Consider the following 6,000-nt stretch of genomic DNA (forward strand, 5'->3'; position numbering starts at 1 on the left):
ATATTCCTTAAATAACTTAAAGCCTGAATTCAAGGCTCACGTTATTCTGTAATATGAAATGCCAAGGGAAACCCTTTCACATTGCCGTGGTTTGAGCCTGGCTGATAACAAAATACTAGGTGGCCGCCCACTCCCCTTGCCCCATTACGGGATGGGGAGGCGGAAAACCACCGAGAACCTTGGGAGTCAAAAGATCGGTGAAGGTTTCGCTCACCTATCATGGTCACGGACAAAAGAAACTGTTCGGGGGGGAAAAAAAATCGACTTCATTTATGATAAATCAAAACAGGGCAAAGAGAAAACACAAACGTGAGCTGAAATGCTTTCCGCCCCTCCCTTCTTCCCGAGCCCAAATGACTTTGTCCCCGATATCTCTACCTTATCTCCCAAACGGCACAGGGGAACAGGGAGTAGGGCTTACAGTCCGGACATCACAGGTTGTTCTCTGCCACTCCTTCCACCCCAGGGAGAAGGATTCCTCACAGTCTTTTCCTCCTTAAACGTGGGGTATCTCGCACGGGAGAGTCCTTCATGAACCCCTTCAGTGCGAGCTTCCTCAGTTCCTCAGGAGCAAACTTCTCCAGTGCGGGCGGCCCACAGAGCCTTCAGGAACAGTCCTCTTCGCGGCTGCAGGTCCACAGCATCTGCTCTTGTTATCTTCCCCAGGCTGCAGGTCCACAACTGCTCCAAACAGGATCCTTCAAGGGCGGCAGGTCCACAGAATCTGCCCCGCCATGTCTCCCTGTCTGCAGGGGAGAGGCTGCTGTTTCGCCACAGGATCCAGAGAAAAATTTCTGCCCGGCGCCTTCTCCCTCTCGTTCCTCGCTGACCTTGGTCTCTCTGCTCCGGCATTGAGCTCCTCTGGTGTTGTTCTCTTCCGGTGCTCTCTCCACGTGTTGCTCGTTCTCACCTCCCTGACTGCCCTGTTCACAAGCACCGGGCGTTTCCCCTTCTTGAGTAACCCCAGAGGCGCACAGCTTTTGTTTACTGGTGGCCTGAGGCAGGACCGGACATTTGGGAGCCCGGAGAGCTATTCAGAAGATACTTACCTGAGTAATCCCTGGGGAACCCCTTCCCTGATACCTGAAAGGCACCACATCAACCCAGAGCACACATTTAGAGCTCCGTGGCTCTTCTGGCTTTTTGTTTTGGTTTTTTTTTTTTCCCATGCTATCATTGCCAACTGCAAAAGAACCACTACTGTCAGTTGTGTTCTTTGTAAATTCAAGGGAACTGATTTTCAACTGTATTTCAGTAAACGAGTACACGATCTCTTAAATAAAATCATCTTAATACCATTTGCATATTTACAATCTAGTGTATATATGTTTTCTTTTTAAAAAAACAAAACCAAAGCATGTGATATTACAAAGGCAGAGGTAAGACCTACAGACCAACATGTTGTGTAACTGGGAAGACACTAAATAATAAAAATCTTCCAGGACATTAAAAAAAAAATAAATTACAAGTGTACGAACTGTGGATGCTCTCAGCATTTATAGGAAGAGCCTGAAAATTACTAAGAAGTAGTAATGCACTTTATTGTTCCATTAACATAATGTTATTTGATGTCTTATAATGGGAAAAAGAATATGACAACCATAATCATGTAGTAACTCCACAGAAAGGTATAGATAATTTCTTGCTACGTTATGAGTTTTTAAAGTTTTGAAATCTCATGAGCAATGGAACATAGCACACAAATTGCAAAGTCAGGGTTCAACTTACGGAACAAAGTGGTGCTGACTATTTTTAGGGCTTAATCGGGAACAATATATGAGATGCTGGAGACAATACTTGAATCCTCAAGCTAAGTAAGATTGATCAGAGGTGAATATGAATGAGGACAATTAGTATATTCCTTTAAGATCCTACATTGAAATTTTTTCAGCCAATCAAAACATGATTTTGCAATTTTATTATGAACAAGTGTTTTCAAGAGTATTTATGTGATTAATCTTTTGTTAAAAAACAATCTCTCCAGCATTTTGAAATATTTGTCTGCATGCTTGAACTGAGGAAAGGAACTGAGTAGTCAGATTTCCCTGCTGAAGTTAACATGCACAAGCAAACAAAAACGGGTAGTGAAAACTATTAGATTCTTAAATGATTTTCATCCTAACAACCTAATGTGTCATTGTTAACTGAAGGAACTAAGATTATTTAACTCTACTGCTTTCCACTTCTTTAAATCACTGGTTAATTGGATTTTCTCAGTAATTCATAAAAGGGTAGTTCCAGTCATTCTCTTTCTTTCTCTCATCTTTCCATCTATCACTTTTCAAAAACTGCAGCAGCACTTCTTTTACTGAAATAAAACATCTGAAGCGAAGCTCCCTGAAGTCAGTGTAAAGATTTCCACCAACTTTAGTGGGATTTGGATCAAGCTATAAGTAAGCTGAATAAAATCTCTACCTTTATAACTGGCACTGCAAGCAAGAGAAATTCTTGGATAGCCAGTGGTCAGAATTTTCATTCAATCTGAAAATAGTTTTCCTAATTTACCTCTACAGTCTTTGCTATTTTTTAAATTATTATTAGCACTATTTTACATTGTGACTATTTTTAAGCCTTTGTCTACTGCCAATGTCACTTGAAGGACTTTCATTTTATGGTAGTACCCAGAAACCACAAAAAGAATTGTACAACATGAACAGAAGCACCAGCACATCAACTTTCTCTGTTGGAAAATTTACCATGAAATTGAACCTGCTTCAATCTGCTGAATTGTTACATCATCAGTGACTTTTCCACTCTGATCATCATGATCCAAATCCACATTGCAATACCTCTCTGAAGAGTAGTATGGCTTTTCTATGAATATACAGACTAGTAGATTGGCATTTGAACACCCTGCATCAATTCAGAGTGTACTGCCAGAGGATTCTGTGCTTAGATCACTTCAAAGAAGCAGCTCAGCTCACAAGGAAAACAAGATTGAGTGTATTTTCTATGCTAGTTCTGTCCTGAAAGTTTTCTTGGGAGACTGCTGAGTAATGTGGCTCCCTGTTTCCTTTGAGACTTCACCTGTCTCGTTGCAGTGCTCTCCTACTTAAAATAAACCACCACCACGAAAAAAAAAAAAAAAAAAAAAAAAAAAAAGATTATGTGTAAGTAGTGTAAGTATTCTTTGGGCCACAGAGAGGATGCTATGCAGACTATCTGAGCACGAGCTGTGCTTAGTGCCACCGTATCACGTTTCCTCTAGAGGCAGCTGTCAGAGTGCATGCTATTCTACATTCACCCACTTACTTGTGAAATCACTTTAAGACACAGCATTATTCACAGAAAGCTCTCAGGAGCCAGACTTCCAAGCAGAATAAGCAGTATAGTGGCTGCAATTGCATCACTTTTCTGTCTCAATATGAAAAGAGAGGGAGAAAGACCTCAATGCCAGCAGCAGGTTTGGGAGTGAAGAGGTAAGGAGGACTGCCTTTAGCCTGCTGTAGCAACCTGCACCTTCCTCAATTGATCTCTTCAAGTGTGAGTGGTAAAGTCATTCTCGAAGGGACTGTGAATGGCAGAGAAACAGATTGCAATGCTATTATGTTTGCAATGAATAACATGCGTGCCATGAACACAACGTGGCACTCAATTAAGTACATATGTCAATCAAAATACATCAATGGATATCTCTGTCAGCTACATTGCTCTCTTCCCTAGGTAGAGCCTTTTTATCATCAAAGCTCTCTACTGTATGTTTGTTCGTTCTGTATATACTTTGAACTGGCTTTCAGTTCAACTACAGCTTTTGGCTGTAGTCAAAAATAAAGACAGCAAGAAGAGAATCTACAGATTTAATTGTCCCATACATGTCTAAAAGTCTTCACATTTTTTAGCTTCTTTTTGTCCTTAGAATTTTTCACTACATACTTGGAAACAATGAGACAGCCCTCAAACTTAGAATGAGCACAAGTTTTTTCTCTCATCCCTTCCCTTCCTATCTCCAGTCTTTGTTGGTGGGCTCAGCAGGAAGCCCAGAGACTGGCAGGCTGACTCATTACAAACTGGGTATTTAATGGGTAATACTGGGTATTTTCTTTCCAATAGCCTTTGCTATGTCTCTTCATCAAACTCTCTTGGGATTTCAGTCTTTAACACCATGCAGTACTTTTCAGTACAATTGTTTTCATGAAAACTTCTAAGGAAAATATTCCACCTTTGCTCTTCACAGTTTCCAATTTGGCAAAGGCCTAGGATTAACATCAGTGCTTTGCTGTGCTAAAAACAACCATGAAACTCTCCTCAGGATATAAAGTATGGTGTGGGCAGCTGGGCACATAGTAATGTCAATATGTAACTCACACAACATGACACAGTTCCAACTCAGAAATGAGCTTTTAATTTGCTGCAAAATTTAACACTATTAAACAGGAATTAAGACTTAAGGCAATTAAAGTCCATTCGGAAAAAGCTTGTAAAGCTCCTTATTATGAGGTGAGAAGGGATGAATTATCTTTAGGCAAACACCAGGAATCTTTGAGAGAACACAAGAAAACAGCAGGGAGAGAACATACAGTTGCAAAATCTCTTCCTGAACAGGTAACCCATCTTGACTGCACAAGCCTCAGAGGAACATTTTGGAAAACATTCTGAACAAATACAGCAATACTGAAACTCTGCTAGCCTATGAATCAGAAGCAAAGAAGTAATTTTATAACGTTTCTGTTAAAAATGGGTCTTGAGACTTTATACTCCTTCATCTAAAAGACCATTTACAAGCATAAGCAGCAAAATAGTTTTTGAAGGTTTGGATTTTTGTCTGAAGGACTACTTTCAATGGAAAAACATCAGGATGACCATGAGCCGGCAATGTGCCCTTGTGTCCAAGAAGGCCAATGGCATCCTGGAGTGCATTAGAAGGGGGGTGGCTAGTAGGTCAAGAGAGGTTCTCCTCCCTCTCTACTATGCCCTGGTGAGACCGCATCTGGAATACTGTGTCATTTTTACATTCTTTCTTTTATATAATTTCATCCTAGAGATTTGCCTGAAGTATATCTGTTTTATCTTAAGGGGTGTTAGTATTTAAACATTCAACACTGTTCTTTGTCCAAGATAACTCGCATAGCTGATCTAGTTCTTCCAAAGTCATATTTTCTGCTGGATATAAATACATTACAAAAGTGGCAAGGGAGAACCCAAGGAAGAAAGCATGACCTCACTGAAAAATGCAAAACAAATGACCATAAAAAATTTAAAGCAACTTTCAGAAGGAAAGTGCTCTTACTTAGGGTCACTGAAAGGAGGATGGGTAAGACAAGAAAAGCCTCAAGACCCACAGGCTCTATGTTATTGAAGGGACAGAGTTCCGGTGAAGGAACTAAAAGCAGAGAACTGTAAGCCAGGACCAAGCCCCCACTGAAAATGAAAGCAGTACAGAAGTAGCTTGCTTTGTGGCAAGGCAGTTTGAGGGCCATGAGACCACTTTCTTCTTCTAGGTTTTCAGCTACCTGAGCTCAAACCTAGCTCTCTGATCTGGGACAGTTGTCTAAGCTTTCTGTTCAGACTGTTGTGAAGAAGGAATTGTTTAAGAAAGAGCTCTAAGAAACCTCTGCACACTTGTAATAATGTTTTGCTCAGGAATTGCATTTAATCTGAGAATCCTGCCCTTGGTCCTTGCCCATTTGTATTCCAAACCAGTAACCTTAGTAGCCCCAAGGCTTTGTTTCTATCCATTGCAGAAATCATATGGCTCCATTTATTTGATGGGGGAAATTGCCATTAATCAATTAGTCTAATTCTACCAATGCTCTAGCAGAAATTGAGCACTTTTGTTTTCATTGTACATTTGGTGAGAGTGCAACTTAAAGGAGATAGAAAGTCATTGCACTAATGAAAATGGAATACACTTCATACTGGCCTCTTCTATAACAGTTTTTCTATTCATGTTAAATCAAATCCTGTTTTCTCTTTGCAAAATAAGCTGAAATTCTGCAGCAAAACCTGAAATGTGATAAATTTTCTTTATGGAAAGCAAGCCCTCCTCTGGCTGAAAGGGTT

Source organism: Heliangelus exortis, chromosome 5, assembly GCF_036169615.1.
Source record: "Heliangelus exortis chromosome 5, bHelExo1.hap1, whole genome shotgun sequence".
In the NCBI taxonomy this organism is placed as follows: Eukaryota; Metazoa; Chordata; class Aves; order Apodiformes; family Trochilidae; genus Heliangelus; species Heliangelus exortis.